Below are 20,359 nucleotides of genomic sequence, written 5' to 3'. Positions count from 1 at the left end.
TTATCTTGAAACAGTTTTTTGTTTGTTTGTTTTGTTTTTTGTATTTTTATTTCTGCCAGTTTGTATAGTAACGATGTTACCTGTTTATTTACTTTTAAATTTTTAAAAAAAGTTTATTTATTTTATTTATTTTTGGCTGCGTTGGGTCTTTGTTGCTGCACGCGGGCTTTCTCTAGCTGCGGCGAGCAGGGGCTACTCTTCGTTGGGGGCTACTCTTCGTTGCGGTGCGCGGGCTTCTTATTGCCGTGGCTTCTCTTGTTGTGGAGCATGGGCTCTAGGCGCACGGGCTTCAGTAGTTGCGGCACGTGCGCTCAGTAGTTGTGGCTCGCGGGCTCTGGTGTGCAGGCTCAGTAGTTGTGGCTTGCGGGCTCTAGAGCACAGGCTCAGTAGTTGTGGCACGTGGGCTTAGTTGCTCCGCAGCCTGTGGGATCTTCCCGAACCAGGGCCCGAACCCGTGTCCCCTGCATTGGCAGGCAGATTCTTAATCACTGCGCCACCAGGGAAGCTCTACCCTTTTATTTTTATTATAGGTCAGACATTGATCGTCGTGTGCAGGGAGATCCTTCCTGGGACTTGCTGTCTTTGGTTGGGGCTCTATTTCAAAGGTGCTCTGTTTGACATTGGTCCTCATAGGCCTTTTTGGTGCCATTGTGACTTGATCAAGTCCACCAGGGCCCTCCCTGACTTCCTCAGGGTGGGCACGATTGTGTGGCTTTGCAGATTTTTCAGGAGCTTACATTAGCTGTAGGGGCATGCTACATCTGAAAGTTTTACTCTCACTTCTAGTGGTTTTGAGGGGTTATTTGGATACGTTTAAAATTTAGGGGTAGTAATGTTCGCATGTGGTGACATAGTAGAAAAGCTGGGTGTGCTGAGTTCAGGTGGACTCGTGTCAGCTGCTCTGTGGCAGTTTTTTATTTCTAACACTATTTCTTCAACTGGTTAGTTTAAAATTTTTCAACAGCCTTTAAAAATACATTCTCTTGTTTGGTCCCATCAACAGCGTATTCCTGTGGTTTAAGAAATCGTTGCCTTCTTAGGGGTGTAGACACTATACTGAATGCTGCATGCAGGTTCCTATGTTGTGGGTTCTAGTGGGAGGATAAAGAGGATGTTTATCCCTCCCCACTGCCTGTATCTCCTCATCATGGGGGTGGGCAGAGAGCCACTGTCACAGAGCAGGGGGCGCACCGGGCCTGGACTGCCACACCAAGCCTCTGTGCAGGGAAAGGCAGGGAGGTAGACACGAGTGTAGTTTTGACATGTCGCGGACTGTCCTTGGTATCCTCCACTTACAGGTCAGAGATTTCTACACCATATTTGTGGTTTATCTAATAAAAGGGTACATGGTACCTCAGTAATTAATTTGCCCCTAGTTCTGCGGCAAGTTAGAGACTGCTTTAAATGATTAAAGAGTCCACTTTGTTCTCTTTTTGTCCTTCTGAAAGAAACCATGAACACTTTTTTTTTTTTTTTTAATGCTATTCTTGTCTGCTTACATTCTTTTTATGTATGTATGTATGTATGTATGGCTTTGTTGGGTCTTCGTTTCTGTGCGAGGGCTTTCTCTAGTTGTGGCAAGCGGAGGCCACTCTTCATCGCGGTGTGGGGGCCACTCTTCATCGCGGTGCGCGGGCCTCTCACTATCGCGGCCTCTCTTGTTGCCGAGCACAGGCTCCAGACGCGCAGGCTCAGTAATTGTGGCTCACGGGCCGAGTTGCTCCGCAGCATGTGGGATCTTCCCAGACCAGGGCTCGAACCCGCGTCCCCTGCATTAGCAGGCAGATTCTCAACCACTGCGCCACCAGGGAAGCCCATGAACACTTTTAGAGTCGGTTCTGTTGATATTTAAAACATAATTAGCAAATGTACGTATTATTTTAACACTCATTAAAAAAAAAAAAAAGATAATCTTTACCATGGTACTAAGCCAGCAAATAGCAAGAAGCCCCATGTAGAATTAAAAGCCTGCTTTTGGTTTCCAAGGCAGGGTCTGTCACGGCACTAGGTGAATAATAAAATCAATTTGAGCACAGGTGTACAATCAAACATACGCCTTACTTGGTGATGTATTTTAAAGTGAATGGGTGTAGAAATTACTTTATTTATGGGTGGGACTAATAATGTAACTGTTAAGCCTACATCTTCAAGGTGAATTTTTTTTTTAACATCTTTATCACAGTGTTTTATGTTCTTGTATACTTGACCTTGTTTGTGCTTGAAATTTTGCTTTGGCCAATTGCAGGTGTATTGATCTTGTCAGAAAAATCATGCAGACTCATCTTGAGAATGTAAAAATCTTGATTACATTAGGAAATTGTTTATTTTCTCTGTAAGGTATGTGTTCAACTAAAACAGTGCAGAAATAACGCAGTAACATTAAAGATAACAGTAACAACCACAACAACTAGCTAGCAGTTAGTTAGTGAGCATTTCCAGCCAGGTAGGCATTATGCTAAGTGTTTTAATGATCGTTTCATGTACTCATCAGAACAACTCTAGGAAATAGGTAGAATTTTTATCCCCATTTTACAGATTCGGAGACTTGGGCTGAGAGGTAAAATTGCCCAGGGCCACACAACTCTAGCAAGTGCTGGAGGATTTTGAATCCAGGTTGGATTCAAATCTGCTTGCGTGACCAGTCTCCAGAATCTGCATGCGTGACCGTGGTCCACTGTCACGTGAACCAACCCCAAGGCTTGTATCACTGCTGTCTTAATAGGTAAAGGTCCATTAAAAATACCAGCAATGCCCTGTAATCCTGTGTCATGCCCGCTTGCTATATCCTGTCAGCCCAGGGTTTTCTGTCCACACTTTCTCTTTTTGTGCCTACTGTACTCATGGGGGGGCATACATCTTGGGATATCTTGACCCCTAAGACAGTCGGGTTCCATGCCTTTCACCCTAATGCCCTTCCTCTCCCACGGAGATGAGGAGAGCAGTTGTTCTTGTGGAGGTTTTATTCCGTGGTGGCCGAGAACTTGAGTTGTGGCGTCAGAAGGATCAGCTAGTGAATCAAAAAAATAGGAGCAATAATACTCTCAACCAGCCAGGGTTACTAACGGCGGAAGACTGCATGAGGTATTCCACCTAAAGCACTTGGTATAGCGTAAGGCATATTTATTGAGTAGTTACTAGTATCATTAGCTCACTGGTAGTCATTGAACTTATCAAACCATGCGTCTTGGTTTTAATTTACAAAGTGCCCGGATCCTAAATCGTGACTGGCCAGGCACGAGAGGCCTGCAGTGGATCCTGGCTGCACGGTTTTCACCTTTCCTCAGAAGTCGACATCAGAATTAACACGGGTGTGTGCCTGCATCCAGGCACAGAACTAGATGTTATTTGCCTGGTCCTCTCATTGGCTACGCAGAGGTGGCTCGGGTACCCCAGACACTAGAAATGGCACATTTGAAGGAGCAGTTGCTTTCTGGCTACGGAGCTACTCGTCTGCTGGCTGAGCTGCGGCTCTCTCACCAGGGATCCCGTCAGTCCTTCTTTTCCCCAAACCTGCAGTTCTCCAAAGTCGGTGGGAGATGTTAGCCTGGATAAACAGTGGTGGGCATAATCCATCCGTTCTGGAGCGTTAGAACCTTCCAGTATAGACTGGAGAGGTACACGGTGTTCTCAAAATCTGTAACTCTAGGTCCTCAAGTCTCTGAACGTTGGGGCCAGTCCTTTTCCTCCAAATTCTGTGTCTTGCTTAAGGAACAGACAAGAAGCGATCTAAAATGGGTAGATTTGGGATGGGGTCTGGGATAGGAGTAGCAAGGAGAAAGCGAGAAGGTTCCCTGCCTCTGGAAAGGTGAGGCTCTGGGGCAGCTTCCTTGGAATCTCGCTGCTCTCCAGATTGGCATGACAGTGGGAGAGATGGAACGTAGACAGCTTTTGTTTTGTTTTATCCTATTTTATTTTCACTGAAAAGAGACTCTAAAGGGAAAATGAAATGCGGCAGAGTAGAAACAGTTGACAGACATGATCCTGTGGAGGTTCCCCGTATTCTTCCGTCCTTACTGCAAGGCTGAAAAACTGGAGAAGCTGCTGCTGCTTTTTTTTTTTTTTTTAAATAAATTTATTTATTTAATTTTACTTTTGGCTGCGTTGGGTCTTCGTTGCTGCGCGGGCTTTCTCTAGTTGCGGCGAGTGGGGGCTACTCGTTGTGGTGCGCGGGCTCAGTAGTTGTGGCTTGCGGGCTTAGTTGCTCCGCGGCATGTGGGATCTTCCCGGACCAGGGCTCGAACCCATTTCTTGAATAACATTGACTCTAAGGGCTTGATCTCAGTAGCTACCATGTGCGGAGTGTGGGCTTTATTTGAGTTTGCATTTTGCTAACCTATTTAGTTACGTGAACTTGTTGGTCACTGACTACCAAAGTAGTATTAATCAAAACGCTGAGGTAGGAGCAATAATTGCCATTTTGTAGGTGAGGAAATGGAGTTTTAGAGATTGTTTAATAAATTTGCCCAAGAATACGGCTATTAATGGTGGAGTTGGGACTCAAATCAGGACAGGCTTATTTAAGACCATGTAGCATTAACCTCTCTGCAGAAATTGCTTTGGAGGGTCCCATCAGAATGACCTTGGCCTTAGAAGGCCAGCAGCAGCGTCTGTCAAGACTTACACACCTGTGCTTTCAAGGCCCACCTCTGGGAGTGACACTGAAGGGCCCAGAGCTGCCCATGAATGCATGAGAGTCAGGGAGGCTTCTTTTCCTCACAAGTCATACCTTATCAATTGCGAACACTTTCCACCTAAAAGACACTCACTTATTGTAAGACTTGCTAGTGTTCTACCCTGTTTTTGTTTATCAGTCCAAGACGTGGCCAACATCAGAGTATTCAGCTCGCTACAGAATTGGCTGTCCTGAAAGTTTCTTTACAGTGTTTATCCAAGATGTATTAATTCATGTAGCATCTTTTTCTCACTGCAGAGGACTTGAGTTGCTCAGGAAATAAGACAGGATGTTCCCTAAGCTCCCAGCCGTAGCACTCGCTCTTGGTAAATACTTAACCTAGTCAACAGCCAGCCTCCAGGAAGCACTTGCACACTGCTGCTGCTCGCACGCGGGACGACGGCCGTGCCCTGCAGCCGCACGCTGCGTGGTGTCCGCAGATTCAGGTCTCAGATTCAGATGTAGAAAGCAGTAGGTAGGCTTATATGTTATGGGGTGGATGTGTGTTCCTTTTTCAGGGGATTAAAAAAAAAATTGATAGTATCCCAAATCCTAATACTCCTTTGCTTCTTAGAACTATTCTATGGTGACATATCTAGATTCTGTATATGTTTATGGGTTTTATTCCTTCACAACTGAACAAACAGTTGTCCAGCTTGAGTACAGTAAATCTCTCGTTAAAACTTGAAGTTTTGCTATTTTTGGTGTGCTTGAAATTTTAACTTTTTTTGATTGTGTTAAGTTTCAGAGAGCTAGGTTTATCACCAGAATTAGCATTTTAAGTTTTCCATTTCCCCCTCTCATTAAACAAAAAATAAAAATCCGGGCTGGTGTTTGAAGCAAAGTTCAAGTTTATAGGGAACTTTGTGGCTGCTTTGGGCTGTTGAGAGCCCTTGCGTTTAGCTGCTGGGGCCGAGCAAGATAAAGAGAACCCTGTCTCCTGTGCTGTCAGCTACTTAGTAGGGATGCAATAAAGTGACGCAATCAGGTAATTTCCCACATGGTTCAGCCCATGGGTGGTGACACGGATGTGCCTGAATTGCGGGCAGGCAGGCGGTGTCGCCGTGGACTACCTGGGAAACGTGCTGTTTGTCTTGGTGTGAACGAAAGGTGATGTACTGCCCGAGGGTCTGCACAGAAGCCCAGCTTCTGCTGGTGGATTGGTGACACAGGGGACCGACTGTCAGTCACTTGCTGTAGCTCAGGCTCTTCAGAACGTGAAGAAATGCCCACAGAGGGACTTCCCTGGTGGCTCAGTGGTTAAGAATCCGCCTGCCAGTGCAGGGGACACAGGTTCGAGCCCTGGTCCTGGAAGATCCCACATGCCGCGGAGGAGCTAAGCCCGTGCGCCACAACTACTGAGCCTGCGCTCTAGAGCCCGTGAGCCACAACTACTGAGCCCATGCGCCACAACTACTGAAGCCCACGCGCCTAGAGCCGTGCTCTGCAACAAGAGAAGCCACTGCAATGAGAAGCCCGTGCACCGCAAAGAAGAGTAGCCCCTGCTCACCGCAACTAGAAAAAGCCCGCACACAGCAACGAAGACCTAGTGCAGCCAAAAATAAATAAATAAAAAAATAAAAATAAAAATAAAAAGAAACGCCCACATCATCAGCATTATCCTTTATGGGTCACTGCCACCATAATAACAACATTCAGAATAATAATATCTTCACTTGGCAAACCTGAAAATGACTCGACTACCTGTACCTCTTCTAAAAAAGACTGCTTGAGCCAGCTGTTGAATTTAGTAAGTGATCCGATTTGCTTTACCTGCCAGCTCCAGGCTAGAGGTAAGAAAACGGGTCTTTTTATTCAAAGCATTACAGCATTAATTTGTATCCTTATGAAATTTTCTTGTGTTTATCTCTTACTTCCAATATTCTATTTTGTGAAAGGAACCCCAGCTTTCCCTTTTCTCACTGTTTTGAGATAGTTGCATAGAAAATGCTGGTCCTTCATTCCCGGGCAGAAAAGCTAACAGTACGTAGTGGTTTCTGGGGGAAGAAGCAGCGGCTGCTGTGAGCCTGGCGTCTGCCTCTGTCCTGTAGCTTTTCAGCAATTGTTTCCGCTCCCCGCCCTTCCGCCCAACCAGGTGGTTTTGCAGAAATAATGCATCCATTGGTCTTTAAGGAAGAGTAGAATGGTGAGCTGGATGATGTAGCTTTTTCATGTGTTTTCTCCAAGGGACCTGTAAAGCGGGTCTGTTTACATGATTTTGAGGATCTTATATAATTATTTAAAAAGTCCATCTGGTAAAATTGGAATAACTAATAAAACAGATATTTATTGGGGCCTTAGAATGAACACAGTCACCTGAGGTGCTTGTTAAAAATGCATATTCTGGGATTTCCCTGGCGGTCCAGTGATTAGAACTTGGCGCTTTCACTGCCAAGGCCAGCTTCAATCCCTGGTCGGGGGAACCAAGATCCCACAAGCCTCGCAGCACGGCCAAACAAACAAATGCAGATTCTTTAACCCTACACCAGTTCTTTTTTCCTGAATTAAAATCTCTGTGATAAGAACCTGCTGTATAAAAAATAAATAGAATAAAATTCAAAAATTCAAAAGAAAAAAATCTCTGGGGGCCATCTAGAGTCTGAATTTTTATCTAGGTGCTTCTACATTCTAAAAGGCCACACGTTTAGACCAATATGTTAGTTATACAGTGAGCGTACCATGGAAATACAAAACAGTTCAGAAAAACGGTAACTCATATATTTTTACAATATTTTTTGGAATTTTGCAAGTAATGTTATTCTCTTACACGTAAATGAGAGAAATGCAGTTGCTATTTGAGTTACCAGTTGTATAAAAGGTAAAGATGGACACATGGTTGAGTTTGGAAGCATAGTCCTCTTTAAAGGTGGTGTTAAACAGGACAGAGGACAGCATGTGTTGTATTTATTTGTTAAATTTTATTTTCATTTCTGCCACAGAATGATTAAAAAGTTGTCTTAAAAAAAAAAAACTTGTCTTATGTGTGATTCTAGTCTACGTGGTATGAAAAGTGAGTGGATTTAGGGGACTTCCCTGGCGGTCCAGTGGTGAAGACTCCAGGCTTCCAGTGCAGGGCATGCGGGTTCGATTCCTGGTCGGGGAACTAAGACTCCCAGATGCCGCGTGACGTGGCCAAAAAAAAATTAAATTAAAAAAATAAAAATGATAACAATAAAAAAGAAGTGTTAGTGGATTTAATAGGCAGCAGTAACTGTTTAGAGGCACCCGTTCCAAGCCTGTGTTGTTCCTAAGGGCAGGTCAGACGTGTAAAGCGAGAGTGGCAGGTAATTTGGTGGGTGGACTTGGCGTCCTTCTCCGTGAGAGCCAGGTGTTGTGCGGAAGGTGATGGGAAGCGGCTTCCTCCTCCCTTCCTTTCCGATTCGTTCCTCACTGACCGCCCCGGCCTCGTGCCCCATGGTCTCCGCGGACCGTGGCTGGGAGGCGCCGTCCGCGCCCTGGGCCTGCCCGTGGTGCTGCCCCGGCTGCTCATTCCCTCTCCTGTTCCCTGAATACAGCCTGCGTGCTGCACCCAGAGCGCCCGTCTCGGCTTCTCTAGGGCCCAGTTCAGACTCACAGCTCCAGCTCCTGTTTCCAGGTGATTAACTCCTAAGACTGTATTTTTATTTCCAGTATCGCCCCCAGACGTCTGTTCTTAATGTTCCCCACCTGTCTGAAACGGAAGTCTTTTCAACACCCCCCCCGGCCCCCCTTTTCCTGCCTGAAGCCCCGCCCCTCATCTGAGCATCTGCGCCCGAGCCCGTGCTCCGTGCCGCCCCGCATCCCGGCCTTTGCTGGCCCACTGCAGGCTCCTCTGAGTTCAGGGGGGCACCTTCCACCGCGCGGCACCCTTGAGACCCCTGCCCGCCCGGTAGAGCACAGTCCCCGGCCTGCTGAGCCCTGGCTGTCGTCACCGTCGCCTGCGCCGGACGGAGGAGACCCCCGCCCTCCCGCCCCGCTCCCGGCTGCGGGTCTGGAAGCACCCAGGCTCCCGCAGAGGCGTCCTGCTCCACGCCTCCGGGTGTAGCTGGGCTGACGGGTTTAAAGTGGAGGCTCCGTCGCAGGCGGGGCGGGGTTGCCCTGTGCCTGCGGCCTGTCCCCTCCCTGGCCTCCCCAGTGACAGGCTCCAGCCCCGCCTGGCTGTCCCCCAGCTGGTTCAGAATGTGGGTGGGGACAGGAGGTGAGAGTTCCTCCTCAGGCCTCAGCCCGTGTCCCCGGCGTCCGGTCGGAAGGCCTTTCTTTATTCCTGGTCGAGGTGTCCTGATTAGGTACTTAAGATGCCCTGCGGGTCGGTCCAGGGGTATGCAGGTTAGCACAGTAATGTCCGTGTAATAATCTGGTGTCGGAGGGAAAGCTGCTAAGCTAGCAGCTGAAGTCCTTTTGGGGGGAGTGGCTTGCTGCGGCGAGCGTGGCCTGAGGGGCTGTGCCGGGGCGGGTGCCCTTTGCACCAGGGAGCCACGTGGCGGCGGTGGCGTCAGGGCAGACGCCTGCCTTCCACGGTGGCTGTTCAAGAGGGGGCCTCAGAAACGGGCCTCCAAGCTCACGTCAGAGTGAGCTTTTACATAAGGGCGTACCCAAGTCGGCTGTAGGAAGGACTTCCTGAATGCAAAGGCGTGGCCAGTAATGAGCAGGGAAAATTCAACAGTGTTTTCAGATTTCCACCTCTAAAGGGTAAATGGTGATTTCTGTGTGAGGTTTACCATGAAGTCTTTTTGGGTTTTGGAACCATGGATGTGTCTGGTGAACGCTGTTCTCGTATTAACTCTTTTCGGAGACAGATAAGAATTATGAGTGTGCAGATCTTAACGTTCTTGTGACTTTTACGTCTGTGAAGGGGTGCTTGAGTTCTGTGCGAGATACTAAACATGCTCACCGTGGCCGGGAACTGCAGGGTAGCACACCCGTGACGAGGTGGAACCCGACAGCGCGGCATGTAGTCAGGCGCTGAAAAGGGGTGGCGCTGTGGGCAGGGGCTTGGTAGTGGAGGAGGGAATCAGCAGGTGTGACCTGTGCCCTTGGATAGGTTGGAGGGACTGAGAAATGACATGAGCAGAAAGCACAGAGATACTGCGAGGCCAGGGTCCCCAGAGCAAGCCGCAGGGGCGGGGCCCGTGGCCCCAGGGAGAGGGGCGCCCTGCCATACACCTGCCCTCCTCCGGAGACCGCAGGGAGCCCCGTTCCTGGGCCCAGGAGGGTCCGAGGTGGCTGGGGGCAGAGGGGCAGGGGCTGGACAGACAGGGTTGGGGATAGGCCGTGGCGAAGTTGGAAGTTCAGACCCGGTGAGATCCTGACTTGCATTAAGTGATGGAAATGGAGTTGAAAGGTTAGTCTGGCAACGCATGAGGGATTGCGCTTGAAGAGGGACTAGAGGCGAAAAGTCAGAGGCTATTGAAATAGCGCAGGCGGCCGCCGTGGAGCTGCACCAGGGCCGGGGGAACTGAGGAGCCTGGGAGACCTGGGAAGAGGGGGAGATCCGGGGAGAGACGGGGAGCGGGGTGAGTACCGGTCCTTCCAGGGGCCGGCACGGAGCTGAGAATGGCTTCGAAGCCTCCTTTCAGGAGAACCAGGGTTTGATGATTTGAACTTAGATTAGATCCCCAAATAGGAAACATTTGAGGAGGGTGAGATGTATGAAAAGATAAAAGGTCACTTTAGAAAGCTTCCAGAATAAAGCTACATCACTCACGAAGCTGTGAGACCTGCAAGCCAAAAAATAGCGAAATAGTAAATCCTTTTTTTTTTTTTTTTAAGTAAAGTCAGTGTCTTATAAAAATGATTTTGGAACTGTTTTCACATGTAGTTTGACTTTATTTTTTTAAATGTCCTTACAACATGGGCATAGAATAACACGAAAGAATTCTGCAGGATTGTTCATATTGCTCTTTCAGAATCAAAACAGCACGATGGTAGTTTGGGAGTTTGTAAGAGGCTACGCAGTGATTACACACGGAAGTTAATCCGTTCACTGTAGTTGAGCTTCCTTCTGAGCGTGTGTTCTGACGTTAGGACGAACCGTCTCGCCTTTTATGCTTCACCTGCTCTGATGTGTGCGTGTGGATCTATTAAAAAGACACATCAACAAATACAGTAGAGAAACAGCTGCAGCCCAGTAGAAAAGCAGTAAAGGATATAAGCAGGTAATGCATAGGAAGAAAATTTAATTGCCAAAAACATGAAAATTTCCAAATTATGGAGTAATAAAAAAATGCAAATTAAAACGAGATACTTTTCCTCCTTATCACATTAGCAAAGATTTAAAAAACAGTTTTGATACTGACGGAATATGGTGAGACTTGCACGATCACTGCCGTCTGAGGTTCAGACTGAGGTTCAGCAAGTACAAACATTTTGGAAAGTAATTGGAGATTATATGTATCCAGACCTTTATGAATGGCCATTCCAATCATATCAGTCATCCATCCTAAGGAAAAATCTGAAATCCAATCAGCTGTTATGAATAAGAGGTCACAGCAGTTTTTTCTGACAGTGAGAAACTGAGAATGGTTGAATGTGTGCTGTGTTCATATGTTAAGAGTGTGATGCAGGCGTTACACATCACGTTTTTGAACAACATAAAGCCTCAACGAGTAGAGCACAAAAGAATATATTAACTGTGGTCCCAATTTTATACAAATTAAATCACAAGCCTAAGAAAAGACTAGGGAAAAGACATCAATTTTAAAAATGAGTAGTTTCAGGGATTGACAATTTCACTTAGTTAAAAGCTCTGATTCCGGAGTTACACAGGTCTGGTTTGAATCCCTGCCCAACTACTTATTGGCTGTGTGACTTTGGACAACTGACTTAGTAGCTCTATGACCACAGGCAAGTTTTTTTTTTTTTTTAATTTATTTTTGGCTGCATTGGGTCTTCGCTGCTGTGCGCGGGCTTTCTCTAGTTGCGGCGAGTGGGCTTCTCATTGCGGTGTCTTCTCTTGTTGCGGAGCACGGGCTCTAGGCATGCGGGCTCAGTAGTTGTGGCACATAGGCTCAGTAGTTGTGGCTCGTGGACTCAGTAGTTGTGGCTCGCGGGCTCCAGAGCGCAGGCTCAGCAGTTGTGGCGCACAGGCTTAGCTGCTCTGCGGCATGTGGGATCTTCCTGGAACAGGGATTGAACCTATGTCCCCTGCATTGGCAGGCGGACTCACAGCCACTGTGCCACCAGGGAAGTCTCACAGGCAAATTTTTAAACTTATGTGAGACTCAGTTTCTTCAGCTGTGGCAGGGGGCTGGTAACAGTGCTTTAGCTCCTAGGCCTGTTGGGATTAATGCAGCGATGCTTCTGGAATACCTCACACGGTGCTCGCTGCATTGTTAGCCCTCCATAAATGTTAGTTATTTGGATTGTGGGTTATTTTTATTTTAATCTTTACATCCTTAAGTATTTTCTAAATTTTATACTGAAAGGTACTTTTATAATCAAGAAAAACAACCATCACCACGCCAAGAAGCTATCTTATACCAGATATGGAAAAAAGAACTCTTGACAGTTTTTCAGTGTTTTGTGGTATAGACAGGGAAATCTTTATAAAGTAATCTCAACTAGTTATATTTCTGAAATGAATACCCCGTTTGCCTCTTAGGGTTTTCCCTTTTTCTAGATCACTGAGCAGTATTTGTCTTATTTTTTCTATCTCAAAGAAATTTTGTTCTGCAGTAAGTGGAATTTAGGAGACTCCTGCCTTTTTTTTTTCAAGTTTTCTGAAATCAAAGAAAACAAGAATCATCTTTTTAAAAACTTCTATAGATGAGATCTGAATTTGGTTAGTATTTACTTAACATTTAGCACTCAGATTTCAGTGCTAGCATCTGTACATCTCACCTAATTGTTTAAATATGGGAGCACGATTTTGATATTGGGGAGGTGGAGGAGAAACCAACCCCTTGAGAGTTTTGAGCTTGAGTTTAAAGGCTTATTATGTCTTGGAGTGAGTCGATTTACGCTGGTGGGAAGATTTGAGCATCTGGAACGCTTCCACCTTGGAATTGTGTCTTTCTCACAGAAGAAACCATTTGGGTCACATGCAGCCTGGAGAAGCTTTCAGGCTCTATTTTCTTCGTAGGAGGGTAACAGCTTTGCACTTACAATAAAATAGCTTCAAAGCTTTTGTCTCCTTGAAGTTATGTGACCTTTCATTTATCTCAAACATCCTTTATTGTATCTTCTATGGCAAACAGAAGAGGATAAGAAAAGGAAAAATAGAGACAAATTTTAACATCGTCTTCTAAATTAATTATGAATACATGGGTTGATGGTAATATAAAACTTAAACCATAGAATCCAGAATACATGCAACTTCATTTTATTATTGTATTTCATACACATCTAAGATGGTGTCAGTTGTAAGATAGATCCTATTTCTGACCTATGGGAATGTGAAAAAAAAAGTATGTCTTAGATTCAATGAAATACAGTAACGAGTAAAAAATGAGAAAACCTTCAGTTTGCAGTCACTCGTGTTTTTCAATTTCGTTTACTGAACAAAAAGGAAAATCACCTGACTGCATCTGAAATTGGAACTTAAGCCTCTAATCTTTAGCAAAAAGATTTCACAGCTGCCTGTCACTTTAATCACACCTGGAGCCATCCCGTGCACACCTTGCTGCATCCATTGTGAACGGCACGCAGAGCACAGCCTGGATGGGCTTATGAATCAGCCATTTCAGCATGAACCTGCTTGGCTACTGGACCTAATGTAAGCAGACAGTGGGCCACTTTTTATAGCATTAATCTGCCAGACTGCTGTCAACACATTGGGTACCATAAAACAGTGTCACCAAGACTATTCCACAAGGGTGATGCCAAAATCTATTAAAACTCACAATAAAACAAGAAATGTACTGCTAACCATTAAAAGCCTGACTTGACAATCAAGTATTTGGGTATAGATTCTGAGCTTAGTGCTAGGCTAGTGCCCACGTTGTACAAATGCAGAATGAATGTTTTTTGTTTATAAGTTTAAAAATCTAATTATTCAGTGATACAAAGCAAGGAAAGGGCCCTTTTCTGTCTGTCTTTCTTTCTTTCTTTTTTTTTGTATCTAGGATAGTTTGAGAGGATTTTGCAGCAGATAGTGTGAAGGCAGGATGGAAAGAATACAGACCCAAATGTGGACCTAATGTAACGATGTCAGAGATTTCCTCCTCCACCAGCCATAACGAAGAAAAATTTCCGATGAAATGATAGCAATGTAAAGATTCTTTATATGTCTACTTGGAGAGCAGATAGGTAGCATGGTGGAAAGGTTAAAGCCAACAAACAGCTCTGGAGTCAGACGGCCTGGGTTTAAAGCTTGGTTCCAACACTTAACTACCTTTGGCACCTTGGGCAAGTTAATTAATCCCCAGCCTCAGTTTCCTCATTTACGAAGTGGGGTTAATAATAGTACCTTCTTCAGTGTCTGTCATATACCAGCCATTCATTAGAATGAGCAGTTATTCACGGTGTCATGGCTTGCTTTGTTTCTCAGTAAAGAGAATGTGAAAGTGAGAGATGTAAAGATTGGAGAGCCTTGGTGTCTATTAGTGTGACTGTAGAGGTTTCAGATGAAGATGGTAGATAACGCCTTTCTTGGCACTGCAATGAGCATCAGGCAACTTGAGAGCAATTAGTTATTAAGAAAAGACTGAGAGTGTGATTGTGGTGACTCCCTGTAGAGCATTTTGCTATGATACCTTGGTTAGGGTTTTCTGGATTTCCCCCGTGTCTTGTGGTTGAATAAGGAGTGGTTTTAATGTGGCAGTGTGCACTTGGGTTATCATGAAGTGTGGGAGCTCTGCTTTGTGCAACAGGACAGGGGCGTCTCTGTCTTATCCCATAGATTCTTCTATCTTAGGTGATATGAACTGATATTTTAATGTCACCGAAGAATTATATGACCAAGAAGAACTGAGATGATTTCAAAATGGCCAAATGTTGATATTTTAACTGTTCTGTTGCTAGTCACCCAGAGTGAGCCAGGGCTATGTGATAGGTCCTGTTTTATGTTTTATCACATGTTATCTTTCTCTTTCTTTTTTTTTTGTTTAAAGCCTACGATAACCTGTTCTGCCGGAGCCAGCCCTGCGTGTCCCCCATTGCTGTGAAGTATGGCCCAGCTCCTCTGCTTCCTTGCTGAGCGCCCTCCCTCTACTGTTGGATGGGGTGGAGGCAGGGGGGCATAGAAAGCTAGAATAAGCAAGAGGGCAGGACTTGAAGGAGCTTATAGTTGAATTAACTTTTCACCTCCTCTTCAACCCCACGTGCCACCGGCTTCTAGGGTTGTCCCTCATATTCTGCTCTCAGCCGCGTCATGGGTTAGATGAACTGGTGTTTTGGTTTTTTTTTCCCCCCTCCTGTTTATTGTTGTTATTCTTTCATAGCCAGAGCTTGTTTCTATGGAAATATTTTAGATTCCAAACAGCCAAGTTCAAAATATCATTAGGAGTAAAACTAAAGACTGAATTGATATTTGGTGATTGCTGGCCTTAGGCTCTTTCCAACCATACTGGAGCTTTCACCTTCACAAATTGTGTCTAGGACGTTTCTAGAAGCTTACCACCTTACGGCAATTACTACAGCCACTGGCCATGCTGTAGGAGGTACATGGACCTTTTCTTTGGATGCTCCCCTGAGACAGGGTACTGACCTGACAGAAACCAAGGATCGTGTGTATCTCAGCCCATACTGGACAAAGGAAAGATGAAACCCAAGGGAATCAGGACCCCAGAGTTAGGAGGTTACTGTGCGTGACCTAACGTGATGAGATGATGCCACATCGGGTGGCGGAATAGTTGTAGAGACTTAAACACGTGCCGGCTCCGGGGCTAGTGACGAGGTCCTGCTTAACCCAACCTAATGGTCTACAGACGGGGCGGTGCAGCCTCCAGCCCTGCTGCTGGTGACCATCGCAGGTGGCGTCACCTCAGTCAGGAGCGTGGGTCAGAACCTGGTTCTCATGTAGAGGCCTCGCCGTGCCACGTGGCCCTGGGAAGGTGCCTTGACCTCTGCAAGCTCGGGTCCCCAGGGGGGCCAGCACCCAGCGCCAAGCCAGGGCCCGGGGCGGCGGGCCTGTCAGTGCCTCCTGGGAGGCAGGACCTTCCAGAAGCCGTGGGCTGAGCTCACAGGTTGGAACAGTGTGTCCATGTGAATTTTGAGCTGGGTGAGGTTTGTGAATAACGTCTCTTTGGGCCGGAAGATAATCGGATGGGAAGAGCACACACACGCTCGCGGACGTCACCCCAAAGTGGTTCAGGGTGTCCCACGTGATGGGGCAGAAAGGCGGCTGCAGCTCGGCCAGGTCAGCAGACCTCGGGCCAGATGCAGAGTCATGGTGCATACGTGTTTATAAGCAGCAGCAGCAGTGGAGAGTCCCCATCTTGTTGTGAGACAGCCCTTGTGAAACATCTGGTCCTGAGTGCTCTGTGATGAAGTGCTAGTGAAGGGTCATCGTGATGGACAAGATCACGGCCACAGACCCGGCCTTTCAGTCATGGGTTTCATCTGCAGAAAGTCTTACATTCCATTCTCAGCATCTTTATTTCCCCAAAGAAGTGTAAGTCCCTTAAGGTGAAGTAGGTTCTTTTTCCTTCCCCTCCATTTCTTTTTTTTTTTTTAATATTTATTTATTTATTTATTTATGGCTGTGTTGGGTCTTCGTTTCTGTGCGAGGGCTTTCTCTAGTTGTGGCAAGCGGGGGCCACTCTTCATCGCGGTGCGCGGGCCTCTCACCATCGTGGCCTCTCTTGTTGCGGAGCACAGGCTCCAGATGCGCAGGCTCAGTAATTGTGGCTCACGGGCCTATTTGCTCCGTGGCATGTGGGATCCTCCCAGACCAGGGCTCGAACCCGTGTCCCCTGCATTGGCAGGCGGATTCTCAACCACTGCGCCACCAGGGAAGCCCCCCCCTCCATTTCTATGTAAACTTGGCCATGTGTCTGGGAGTGGATGGGGTTTACTAGTTGTAAAGAAGAGGGTGTTTCTTACCCAAAGGTGATATTGTGGCTTTTCCACATAGCTTGGACGGTCCGATTGTATCATGGTTCTTTCTTGCATAGATGTCTATACTATATAATGGGAGTGTTTCTTAATATGACGCTCTCTTGGAACAACTTTTTATCAGGTAGTTACAATTTTTTTTTTTTTTGTCTGCGTTGGGTCTGTGTTGCTGTGCGCGGGCTTTCTCTAGTTGCGGCGAGTGGGGGCTACTCTTCATTGCGCTGGCTTCTCTTGTAGCGGAGCACGGGCTCTAGGTGCGCGGGCTTCAGTAGTTGTGGCACGCGAACTCAGTAGTTGTGGCTCGCAGGCTCTAGAGGGCAGGCTCAGTAGTTGTGGCCCACAGGCTTAGTTGCTCCGCGGCATGTGGGATCTTCCCGGACCAGGGCTCGAACCCGTGTCCCCTGCATTGGCCAGGCAGATTCTTAACCACTCTGCCACCAGGGAAGTCCCAAGTAATTACAGTTTTTAAAGGGAGAATTTTATTAGGAGAGATGGGTTTGGTGAGGGAAAAAAACCAAACTCTGCACATTTGAAAGGTATTTTGTTAGGTAACAGCTGTATGTGAACTTAGAAGACATTTTTAGCCTTCCTGGGGATTTTTACATGCTTCTCCGCCACTCTTTTTCGGGGGGGGGGCACCCATCACCACTGTGGCTTGTTTGATTTCTCTGTAGAGGACGTTTACCCTGCTGCAGAGCTGTTTCTGCCTCTTGTGCAAATCCTTCAGCCCCTGGTGTCGGGCTCTGTGCAGGGTTGGTGGGCCAGGAGACCTGTGCTTTCTCCCTTGCAATGTTGGGTTTTGGAGGCTGGACAAAATAAAGAAAAAATCAGCTCCTCCACTTACCAGTTTTGTGGTTTGGAGAGTTACTTGATTGCTTTAATACCATTTTCCTCATCTACAAGATATGGGCAGGTACTACTTCAGGGGTAGTTGTGGGGAGTGTGTGTGTGTGTGTGTGTGTGTGTGTGTGTGTGTGTGTGTGTAAAGCACCGAGCCCAGGGCTCGGTCCGCAGTGAGCACTTACTAAAATGTCAGTTACTACCCCCAGCCCGTTTTACTGTTAATTTTCCATACGTGGTGGGTGTATAATCTGGAAAATACAGGATTTTCTTTTTCCAAATATTACACTTTAGATTAGGTATCCCTCCTGATTTCTATGTAGGTTGCTGTATCCATATCACACCTTGCCTCTTTTAGCTCTAATTTTGGTTTCTTCTTCTTCTTTGGTTGTTCTAGCAAGTTGGAAGGGAACTGTCCCTTCCAACTTACTGGAACAACGGGAATCTATGTAGTCCACTAACTAAATAAAGCTTTTTATGTTAAGACCTCCCAGCGACAAGTGTGTGGGGAGGAGGAGACTGTGGTTTCAGTTGTAAACTTAAAACCGAAATCTCTCACCCCGACCCTTCCTCTGTCACAGCTTTGCCGTTGCTGGAGAAGGGGACCTGGAAGTGACGGGGACCCGCTGGTGCTCTTAGGCGGCTGGACCTGGAGCCTCCGGGTGACGCTGGGTAGCCTGCTCACCTGGCCAGGCGGCGGGGAGGGATGCTCGGGGGAGGCCGGAGAGACAGGGCCGTCCTGCAGCTTCTGCGGAGGATGTGCTGTCCCCTGATCCTTCTATGAAATGCCTTTGGCCAGTCGACTGGTGATGGTGCTGAAACGCAAGGACGCTTGCCCTTCCTTTCCCGTTGGTCAAGGTGGGCTTACCGGGTAGGAAACAAAAGAAGACAAGAAAACAAGAATGGAATTTGTGCTTTCATTTCCTCCATTATAGTAACCGTTTTAGGATAAGTTCTTGAAATCCTATTTGGTTAAAACTCTGTCCATTGAAATGACAGTCTCTACCCCGTTGGCCTCACCCCAGCACAAAGACAGACGCGTGATGCTCCGGTGATGGAAGCACAGCCTCGGCTCTCATGTTGTTTAGCCGCATCATAAAATTAACACTCATTCCTGTGTTCAGTGTGCTGAAACCCGCGCTGCTCCACCCTTCCTGGAGGGGCCGTCCCACCCACAGCCCCACCACCGTGTGCCGCCTTGGACCACGTCTTCAGTTCCAGGCTCCAGACTGCCCTCCTGCCCTGCATTCGGCCCATTGTCCATCCTGGGCTGCTGTTCTGCCTCATCTGTGAAACAGCACGTGACCCCTGCCTCTTGCTGCATCTGACTTCATTCTGCCAAATTCCTCTTGATTTCAGCCTGTCTCAGCTCCTGGGTCAACAGTGTAAAATTTCCACTTACTCTTTGAAGACCCCCTCCCCCCGCTCCCCTCCCCCTCCCCATGGCCTAGCTTCCCCTCCCCCTCCCCTCCCCTCCCCTCCCCTCCCCTTCACCTCCCCCTCCCCCACCCCTTCCCTCCCCTTCACCTCCCCCCTCCCCCACCCCTTCCCTCCCCTTCACCTCCCCCCTCCCCCACCCCTTCCCTCCCCTTCACCTCCCCCCTCCCCCACCCCTTCCCTCCCCTTCACCTCCCCTTCCCCCACCCCTTCCCTCCCCTTCACCTCCCCTTCCCCCACCCCTTCCCTCCCCTTCACCTCCCCCCTCCCCCACCCCTTCCCTCCCCTTCACCTCCCCCCTCCCCCACCCCTTCCCTCCCCTTCACCTCCCCCCTCCCCCACCCCTTCCCTCCCCTTCACCTCCCCCTCCCCTCCCCTCCCCCTTCTCTTCCCCTCCCCTCCCCTCCCCTCTCCCACGGGCCCACCTCCACCACCGCCACTACTGATCTCCTGCCCATCTCTGATTGGTGCCCAGTCTTAGGCCCCTTTCTTCCTGGTGCTCCCCCCCACACTTTTTTTTTTAATTGAAGTATAGTTGATTTACAGTATTGTGTTAATTTCTGCTGTACAGCAGAGTGACTCAGTTATATATATCTATATATATATTATTTTTCATATTCTTTTCCGTTATGGTTTTATCACAGGATATTGAATATAGTTCCCTGTACTATATAGTAGGACTTTGTTGTTTACCCATTCTGTATATAATAGTTTGCATCTGCTAATCCCAAACTCCCTCTCCATCCCTCCCCCACCCCTCTCCCCCTTGGCAACCACAAGTCTATTCTCTGTATCTGTGAGTATTTATGTTTCATAGATAGGTTTATTTGTGTCATATTTTAGATTCCACATATAAGTGATATCATATGGTATTTGTCTTTCTGACTTACCTCACTTAGTATGATAATCTCTAGTTGCATCCATGTTGCTGCAAATGGCATTATTTCTTTTTTGTGACTGAGTAATATTCCATTGTATATATGTACCACATCTTCTTTATCTGTTCATCTGTCAGTGGACATTTAAGTTGTTTCCATGTCTTGGCTGTTGTGAATAGTGCTGCTATGAACATAGGGGTGCATGTATCTTTTTGAATTAGAGTTTTGTCTAGATATATGCCCAGGAGTGGGATTGCTGGATCACGTGGTAATTCTATTTTTAGTTTTCTGAGGAACCTCCATACTGTTTTCCACAGTGGCTGCACCACTTTACATTCCCACCAGCAGTATAGGTCCCCTCTGCTTTTTAACACTTATTAAACCACTCACAGGAAAGTTTCTCCCTTGGTTGAGTTTCCTCAGTGTTCATGTACTTGATCATATATCTTATCTCACCCTCCCTAAGGTATTGGCCATAGAATTAGTTGTTGCACGTTTTATTTACTGATCCAAAAGAGTAGTTACGCTGTTTGTGGGTTGGGCTCTGTGCTGAGTGTTG

The 20,359-nt window shown here is 47.1% G+C and overlaps 1 protein-coding gene across 3 annotated transcripts in view; it reads left to right on the top strand.

The window, feature by feature from the left end:
• CHD7 (chromodomain helicase DNA binding protein 7) overlaps nucleotides 1-20,359 on the top strand; it is a 181,119-nt gene that overhangs the window by 7,685 nt on the left and 153,075 nt on the right. The window lies entirely within an intron of this gene.

This window comes from Balaenoptera acutorostrata, chromosome 17 (assembly GCF_949987535.1).
Source record: "Balaenoptera acutorostrata chromosome 17, mBalAcu1.1, whole genome shotgun sequence".
Taxonomy (NCBI): Eukaryota; Metazoa; Chordata; class Mammalia; order Artiodactyla; family Balaenopteridae; genus Balaenoptera; species Balaenoptera acutorostrata.
This window is presented reverse-complemented; position numbering and strand designations above follow the sequence as displayed.